The 10,143-nt window shown below is 38.2% G+C and overlaps 1 protein-coding gene across 2 annotated transcripts in view; it reads right to left on the bottom strand.

The window, feature by feature from the left end:
* pde2a (phosphodiesterase 2A) overlaps positions 1-10,143 on the bottom strand; it is a 196,667-nt gene that overhangs the window by 121,825 nt on the left and 64,699 nt on the right. The gene's annotated exons all lie outside the window — the stretch shown is intronic.

Below are 10,143 nucleotides of genomic sequence, written 5' to 3'. Positions count from 1 at the left end.
CAGTGACTCAAGGTTTACTTTTTATGACAAACAGATCAAATTTATCTGCAAGGCTCATACCAAAGAGTTGATCACAATACACCTTTTATTTGATATTGACTACAACTATCAAATAGATGTGATGTGATGTACTATTTATTTCTTCTTTGATTTTGACTTTGAGCATTCATAAATTGCCATATTTGTTTTATTCAAAAGTACGTCACACATTCCTCAGGGTATTTATCAAGCGAGAGACCTTCAGAAATTTTTTTTTCTCTTTAAACAAATATCTTTCATTCCTGAATGCCTTAGAGACTCACTATTATGTCCTTCAGAATGATAAAAAAGCATACAGTTTTATATTGATTTTCAGAAGTTTTCTTCAAATTTTCTTTAAAGCTAACCTTGTGATAGCACGATCACAGGTCAATTTTCAAGCACTACAGACTCTGAAAAGGGCTTAAGAAAAAGAAATGCATTGCTCATAAACCAAACCCACATCAGATGCAGCTTGTTATGACTCACAGCTCCGACTGCAGAAATGGGTTTGCAATGAGACTTGGAGGCTATAACCAAAAGCAAGTGTTATTGAAACAAAGAAATAAAAGAATAGCAAAAGAATATCCAGCTGCTTGCTTTTGTCAAACAAAAACACTAAATATTTCTTCACATGTATTATTTAGAATATTATTAATAGGGTTTTCCTCACAACACAATGTATTAATCAGACAGCTACCAGTATTTTAAAGATCAAAGTTTATGTCCTAATAAAATCTCATGAAATGTAGTCGTTAGCTCAACACCAAGGAGCCATCAGGCCGTTTGAGAAGATACTGAGACCATTCATGAAATAGAAGCACAAACTGCTGGGAGATTTCAATGTTCTCTCATTAACCAATCTTTTTGCTGATTGAGCTTTCTGTGATGGTAAAAATCACAATCCATCTTTATCTTGAGATTTTTCTAAAATCTCTTCATCCTGAAGGATTCGAGACCAAATTGACTGATATTTGGAACAGTTCCTAACTTCCTACTTCTTCTTCTTCAACACCCCCTGATCAACAGCTAGTTGATCGTGCTACAGAACGGTACCAGTTGCCTGGAAAGTTAATCATATCTCTATTTAAGAACTGTTAAATACTTTCAAACCAGGCTCTAACAGCTGACTTGATTGAAGCTACACACCAAGTTAGACGGGTGATTTGTTTCCCACAGAGATTAATCGTCAAACATTCTCAGCTTTGTCAGCGTCCAAATGATGCGAATGTGTTTGCCCGAAGGCGAAACCGGTTTACTGATTCAGAGTCAGAGCTGCAAAGGAGAGCCGACCTCCGTCCGCCCCGAGCTGTGTGGAGGGAATCCTCCGAATCAAAACACTAGCTGTGCCCCCAGAAACCAACTGCTTATTAAGATGCTAAAGGGTGCTGCTGCGTTGCAGGTGCTCATCTTCAGAGACACCTTCAAGCAACTCAAATGCCAAAGGCAAAGCCTCAGTGCACTTTGTGGCACATTGCTCCGCTTCCCACTCTGATGAGCTGCCAGAGTGTGTGCTGAGCTGTGACACCGCGGACGCTCTTTCTCCGAGACATTTGGCCCGATGACGAGACGCCACTTTTTCAGCAAATTATCCTTTGGGTCCTAAACCCATCAAACTAACGCAGAGAGACAGATAATGATGAGGACGGGTGATCTGGAGCATCTACTTGATGTTGGACATCGTTTGTCGTAGGTTCGAGTATTTTCTCCTTTTGTGTTATTGCCTTTATGGTGTGAGACAATTAAGGTTCACCTCATTCATTTGTGATGTTTCTGTTGAAATTGGTCACCTTTAAAATGTTTCCTCAGCTCACATTGAGAGATGACAGTATGAAAACTGCAAAAATGAGACCAAATCATTCGTGCCAGGATTACAGCTGCCATCAAATGTTGAGGAGCTCAAGCAGGCAATAATTATAGGCACATTTCATTAAAATCATAACATGTGGTAATTATAGTAAATAACGACTGTGATCTCAGGGCCTAACATTACTCAGAGGTAATATCTGGCTGTTAATGCCGTAATTATATTCCCCCTAATGTAGGCCTTTCTTTGGCTTTATAAGATTTTAATATTTCAAAACCATAAATCTAAACATGGTTTGTTTACATGTTAAAGAAAATTTGTTCAGATTTAATTCAAGAATGTTTAATCCCCACTTTAATTCATGCCTCATAACCACTCACCTTATTTTCCAATCATCTCTTCATCCCATCTTCTTCTAGCCCTGTGCTCGCACCGCGCTACTCGTTCATCTTTACAATCTCACTCATTCTTTTCTACACCCATGTTCTCCTTCTTTTCCCTCTTTTTCTACTCCTCTCTCTCATTTCCTTTCATCCCAATCATCCTTCTCATCAGGCTTCTTTTGTCCCACTCAGTCTTGATATTCGTCGTAAGAATCTTTTCTATTCCACTCCTCCTGGTTCCCCTCAACATTCTTTGTGTCATTTATCCACTTCAAACCTCTTTGTAACTCATTTATTTCTATTAATTATTTTCATTCCAATTTGCAAGCAATTTTTATGCCAGTCATTCTTCTAATTCCTCTTTTCACGCCGTTTTTTTATTGTGCTTCCGGACATTTTTGATTTTAAGTGTCCTTGCCATTTCTTTTCTAGTAACATTTTCATCACATTTATCCTCCTCGATCCTCGTTGCAATCACTCTGCATCTCGGCTGTCCTCCTTATGGTCCTCAAGAACTCACCTCGTCCCACTCATCCTTCTCATTCCCCATAAATCCCTTTTCCATCTACTTAACATCTCTGCTCAATCTTCCAACCTCTTATTTTTATCCCACTCATCCCCTTCATTCCTCCTTACAACACATTCTTTCCTTCCATATCCACTGAATTTCTCTTTACAACTTTTTTCCCCCATTCATCCTCCTCAACCCACTTTGAAACAAATGTTGTCCCCTTTATCCTTACAATTCTTCTTTATGCCCTCCCTTATCCTATTAATCCACTTAATCCCTCAATTCAACTTCTTTTAATCGCACTCACTCACTTTAAAATTAAATATAATATTACATACATTATTTTCCTTTTAAAAACTTTTCTTCGTGCCTTTTCTAGATAATAAAGCTTTTTATCAGTTCTTGCAACATGATTTATTATGCCAATTCTTAGTAAATGATCTAATGTCTACAGGTTAGTGGAAGTTGTTAGCTGCTAACCTGTAGGCCAGTTCTGGCCCAGCGTGCCCACTGGGCCTAGAAGGACTCTGGACAAAATTACATCATTCACAGACAATGAACGATGTCCGTCCGTCCGTCCGTCCGTCCGTCCGTCCGTCCGTGCGTCCTTGCATCCGTCCGTGTGTCCGTCCGTCCATCCATAGGGTTGGATGGATGAACCTCATGCATGGAGCTGTTGCTGAACTGGAGAAAAGAGCATTATAGTAGATCCTTCCTCCCAGCAGCTCTATGACCATCTTTGCTCCCAGATCAGTAAGTGTTCGCATCTCATAAGATTTTTGCTGGAATTGCACATTTGTTTTATTTTTCATATACTGTAAATGGTTTCTTGTTTTTTAAAGCACAAATACAAAAACAAGTTACCCTAGTTGCACATACTCTGGCACTGAGTATTTCTGTTAACTACAACACATTTTTTGTTATAATCTTGTAGAGTATATTAATCACATTATATATATATATATATATATATATATATATATATATATATATATATAGTGAGGGACGGTAAAGGATATTCCTATTCCAACAGCTACAGAAAATAAGTCAAAGTTTTGCTCCTCATTTCAGACCGTCTGCTGCAATCTCAGTTTGATCTAGCGACTAAACGTCGATTCAATGCATGAACCTTCATGGGCTCCATCATGGGGGTTCTAAATTGGCACGGCCATTTCCCAGCTGAAAGACTCAAAGTTTTTTTCTTCTTAACAAGACTGATCTGATAAGGCCAAACTTTCTTTTCCTCAACTTGGATTAAAGCAGTACCCACAGTTTTGTGGCATGGCTCTTACTGGCAGAAGTCTTTTGAGTCTTTGAGAAAGCACAGAGGCAGAGAGGAAAGAGTAACATATTGATAAAACAACGAATGGTGGTTTTGCGATATGCTCCAAACAACACAATCTCATCATTTCTTAAGAAAGTCGCCTGGTTCTCAGAATATTCATGACTATATGAATATGGCAGCACTGATGTTCTATTGCAAGGCAACACTTCATAAGAGTAAACACCACTGTTGAAGTATGTACACACTTTTACAGTTGACGCATGGACATTGGTGTTTGAACACTTTTGCATCCAGAGCACTGCTCATTTTTACATTGAGTGTCCGCAGAGATGTAAAAGCTCATATTTCCTTTTCAGTTAACTGTCAGTCTCTCCACAGGGATATCTAAAAGCCACTTGCACATCTCTGTGTATCCCTCTTGATACAGCAGAGCTTTTAAAGTAAAAAGTGCACAAGCCTGATGGAGTCTGACCTCTGGGCCTGTATAGGAAATTTCAAGTGTAAGTTGTGCGTGTGTGTGCGTGGGTGGCTATACACGTGGAAAGTGGAAGATCGATTTCCATTAATAGCAGAATTGGATCATATAAGTATAAGCAAGCCAGTCATCCAGGATCTAAAAAGAGATTAAAAAAAACCATGCCTACATGTGAACACGCCTACCTGTAGATGGAAACGCATTCTGGGAACATGCAAACCTGCCAACCTTCACACACAAGTTCATTATGAGACACATGCCCACACAAAGACACACAGAAACTTGTGTTGGGTGTATTAACTCTTATCTGGAAGAATACAAAGGTATGCCAGAGATACATGAAGGTCAAATACTCCTGGGCAAGAACAGTGCAACATGTCCACCCAAAGCGGCACATAAATGGACAGCAGCAAAAAGAGAGTCAAAGAGACACGCCCCCCCTCTTTTGGTTCCCTTCCTCTGGGAAATCACACGCTGACACCTCCTCCCTGGCTGTTCTTTCACACACTTCCTCGGTTCTTTTCTTTGCCACTAACCTTTTGTTCTCTTTTCTATTCAAGTGTTCATTCAGTAATGTTCAATTACTTCAACAGAAGGGCTGCAACTTAAGAACAGAGTAAGGGAGGCACCAAACCTGGAAGTAAATGGAGGCTGCATCTATCCATCAATCTAACCACCCAGCCTCCTATCCATGTTCTGCTTTTCCCCCCACATGTTGCTGTCCTTGTGCTTCAGTATCTGTCTATTACTCATGCTGCTTCTCTCCTGCCTCTGCACTCACTTTTTTATCCAACTTGGCCTTGATGACGTCGAGCTCCTACAGCGCTGCCAGATGAAGAGAGAACCAACTATTCTTTTTGGTAAAAAAAAAAAAGAAAAAAAAAGAGCGTAGGCAGGCCACCCACCTGAAGAAGTTTTGGATGATTTTTTTTTTTTTGCACTGGCATATAAAACAGCAAAGAGATGCTCCAAGTTTTTTTTGGTTTTGTTTGAAGGTTGTTTTTCTGTAGCATATGGAGGAGGTGGATAAAAGAGAAGCAGAGAAGATGAGGCGTATAAGATTCTATATATGTACTGTGATGATTTTGCAGTGTTTCTATAATTGCTACCTATTTACAAGCTAATGATCACTTCTAGAAATCTCACTTAATATACTGCATATACTGTCATTAGAATGACTTAGACTTAAAAAAAAATACAATGCATTAGTCTCAGTAACATGACAGTTTAATGTAAACCTTAGAAAAAGTTCTAAATTATGTTTTCTGTTTCCTCCTTGTGAGCAAGTCTGCGTTTCTTTGAGCATGCTGGATTTGAAAATATTGAGTGTTTTGCAAATCTTAGTTTGGAGTGTCTACATTCTCTGCATAATACATGCTGTGACTGATGCTTACATTTAGTTACACTGACCTTCCAAACTGTGTTAGACATAATTTGGACATAAAAAATAACATAAGATGCTTATAACAGACTAAAACAATAACTGTCATAAAAATTATATTTTGAATGAGTTTGATGATTTTAAAAAGAACTCTGAACTGTTGTTGCTTCTTTGAAAATAAGCAACAAAAGTGTTTGATTTCAATTACAAAGACAGCAGGTTATTAGAAAACAAAACTGATGACTTATCAATGTTTTTTTGTTTGTTTTGTTTTGTACGTAGCTTGAAAATAATGATGTGCCTTTGGCCAGATAAAAGCCATCTCCCAGGGTCACTTTTCTTATTGTTGCCCCAGAGCCAAGGAACTCACTTGTTAAAGTTAATTGTACAGTTAAAGGAATGCAGGCAGCACAGAAGAAGAATAGATGAGTCCTTCACTAACATACCAAATGAAACGAACATTTTTTTCTGAATGAACACCTAACAATGCTGAAGTGTGGTTGGAACATTTTTGAAGTTAATTAAAACTGCAGATACTTCAGCAAAAGTTTTGGTTGTCATGGATTTATTGGTCTCATTTTCTGTCTCCTCACAGTTTGAAAAATAAAGAGCAGAAAAGAAAGAAGAAACCAAGATTGCACAAAGATTAGTCAGACACATTTCACTGCAGCATAATAAACCACTTTTCCAAGTTGATAAATACTTCAAACGTGATAAACCTATGTATGAAACATTCTTGAACGTATACATCTCAATGTGATGAGTCAATAGTATCCTTATTGACTCACCACCCCCTGCTATATTTAAGGTAGTCATCCACTGTTTGCCAGATGTTTCAGTCAGCACGGTGGCAATTTGGCTGGGCAATATGTTTTTAAAAATCTTTGTGCATTTTTTCCCCTCCGAATTAATCCTGTTTACTTTCCACTATAGTCCCAAACAACAACCAGAAGCTGGCCTGCAGGTAACATTGCAACAAAAGAAGGTAAATGCTCCTCAGCTATGCCTTCTATCTAAATCAATTTAGACAAGTTAAAATATTTTTGTCAACAAAATAATGGGCTATATGGAGATTAAGCTTAATAAGACAGGTTACATCGTACTGTTACAAAGCCAGAGACTTTCACAAATATTTTATTCACACACGGGCAAGTTGTTCACATTAGGATGAAAGTAAGGAAATTTGTGTTTGTTCATTTATTTCTTTGCTGAAACAATGTGTCTTGCCAATTGAATGCTTGCTTATGTCCCTTTAAAAAGGACCACTTTCAGAAAACAAAATGCTTTTGAGCAGCAGGGTTGTGCAAAACCTCAAAAAGTACCCCAAAAAAACAGGTACCCTGTACATATTTATAGTGTAGTTTAAAATCCAACAATTAATCTTATAATATCTGCTGAATGTTTTTAGCCTTATTCGTGAAAAGAACACATGAACATAGAAAAAGTTTGTTTACCAGAAGGAAACGCAGAGCTCCACTGCCAGTGGTCAAATTGAAGGGAAGGACAAGAACAATGCATTTTGAGCCAACAACCTCTATTCTGTAATGGTTGTGATCCCAAAAAAACAACAACAACAAAAAAACAAGCTGTGAGACATTTCCAGCAGTCACAGAAATACAATTTAAAGAAAACAAGATCTCCTCTGAGTGAGTACTTCTAAAACGTGAAAAGTTCTGTTGAGGGGAAAAAAGTAAAAAACACATTTTGTCCAGAATTTTCCTCTCCTCTAATATGATTTCATCAGATTTTGGTCAGAAAAAAGGTAATCAGCTGGCTAAAAAAGTAGATTTCTATGTTCTTAGCTTTTTTTTCTGCAACAACTGGAATTTCTTGCATCTCCCTGAATTGCTTATTTTGACCACAAACTCAGCGATCTGATAAGGAATCCATCGAGATAAGCTATCCGAGTAACTGATGAATCCTCAAATGCCTACTTTGATTCTTGAGAGTTAAGCAAGTCACCAGAGGGCTTTGACAGCACTATCTGACAATGGTGTGTGTTTGCGCATGCAAGCAAACGTCACACTCACCAACACGCAAGGAAAGCGAGGGAAAGCACTTGTTCAATATCCTGCAGGGATACACTTGAGATAAAATTCAGCAGCACTAAATAATGCAGTCCATTTATCAAAGGGGAAAAAAATGCTAACCCTGACACATACACATGCAGGTATACAGCACTCTCAGAGGATTTTTGTGAAGTGAAGGTGCCCTTGCGTCTGTGGTCATTCATCACAGTATGTGATCCAAAGCGCCGTGGCAGGCAAAGCACGACCGTCTGTGCTGCGCTAAGTTCCTCTTTGGGCTTGAACCTCTCAGCGCATAATGCAACGTTGCGCTCCCGTAATGTAAAACATCCACCCAGCTGTGCTTGGATTCACATCATTCAACCGCAGCGAGTCCTTCAACGGTAAGGACGCCAATGGGATCAAACAACAGGACTTGATGGGCCCAATAAATGAATGCTGAATTTCAAAGTTGCAGAAAATAAATGAAGACTTTTTTTTTTTTTGCTTTACTTTTATCATCATCAAAAGTTTAGAGGTATTTATCACTTAGAAACATAGAAGGGCTGCAATGAACTCCTGAAATATAGATAAAACACAAGTAACACAGGTGAGTTTATACACTGTGAATCATCTGGATGTTGAACTATAGAAATGTAGAGCTCTATGTTATAAATATGTAATAAATATATATGTTTTTTACAGTTTGTTATTGCAATATGCTTTAAACAATATTTCATTTATTACAGGTTTATAACTTTTGTTTCATACTCTTACAATATAAACATATTGTTATAAAATAATGTTTTCCAAACATGAAAATCATATGAAACACAAAATCTAAATCATATTTCACAGTAATAACAGAGTTGGAATTTGAACTTTATTTTAAAGAAGTTACTCAAATGCATTTTTTTGAATCAGCATAAAATGATCCAATATCATATGTCCTACATTCTAGGGACTGAGGCAGGAGAAGTCAAGAGATGCCTTTTTGTATTTTCAAGCCACAACAAACGCGTCTTTCTACAATGTAAAAAAAAGAAAAAAATCACTACTCACTACATGAGGATGACTACCATGCTAAACCTGCAGCCTGTGAATATTTATTAATATCAATAGGTTCAAAAATAACTTTCTGACAACCTTACCACTGAAGTGCAGTCAAATCCTCATAAGCAAAAAACAGTGATTATGTAAAGGAAAACATTTCTACTGCCTCTGTAGGGGGCAGTTCTGGTTTCTGATGCTAATGTCTGTCAGAACAACAATGCTGGTCAGAACCACAGAATAAATTACAGTGTTACAATTTTGTCAGAAATAGTCTGCGTTGTGGCAAATTACACTTAAACTGAGCTCTCCACCCAGAACTTTTAAATCCCTGGGTAAGGAGCCGGTCCGTTTGGTCTCCAAGCAACTGATCTCACAACATTTTTTTTACTCGATTTCTTTTTCTGCTTTGTGTTTCCTCCTGATCGCCTTCTCCTCACTTGATAAATCCCAATGCAAACCTTCATATTATGAAGATGGAGACTTTGCTATCAGTACTTTCTTCAAGAGCAGCCATTGCACCCTTTCAGGTGCCTTGCTTTATTTCTTCCCCATAGACGACATGAATAACAATATAGCTATTATGAGCTACAAGGCTGTGCCCAATTGTGGTTGTAGTAACTTTGCTCAGTGATGTTCAAGGAGATGGTGTTCAAATTGCTGTATGTTAAATTTTCTAAAATGATAGGAAGTCCAGAAAAAAAATGTTGCTTACTATCGAAGAATCGAACAGCATCGCTACCACTTTAGATGTAAAAAAGAAACGGTGGCAACCACCTCCAGGATAAGCTGCCTGGACTCTTCAACCAGAAGCAGCTTTTTGGATCATAAAAAGAGAGTCTAACCACATGAATAAATCTGAATACATGCTTGCATTGAAAAAAAGATTTGATCTGAAGTGAAACTATGACATTTGGTAAATGAAAACCTCAAATAAATAATTATTCTCCTCAAGTACAGACATAGAACTCCACAGAGACGTCCACTCAACTAGGTCAACCAGCAATGGGCTCCAGACCAACTGAAGTGCCTCCCAGTTTGCCTTTCGCCATCACCAAACGCACGATCGATTCAAGCTGTCATCTCGCTGCACATTTTCCCCGTTTTGCTCCAGTGCAGCCTCTGCTCATGCATGTCACATCTCACCGGTAATCATCGGACCCCTCGAGGGATTGAAATCGAAGAATGACTCCAAAAATTGAGGAACATTATGGATTCTGCACCCAG

This window comes from Poecilia reticulata, chromosome 13 (genome assembly GCF_904066995.2).
Source record: "Poecilia reticulata chromosome 13, P_reticulata-male-v2, whole genome shotgun sequence".
Taxonomy (NCBI): domain Eukaryota; kingdom Metazoa; phylum Chordata; class Actinopteri; order Cyprinodontiformes; family Poeciliidae; genus Poecilia; species Poecilia reticulata.
The sequence above is the reverse complement of the archived record's forward strand: the minus strand, read 5'-3'. Positions and strand labels throughout refer to the sequence as shown.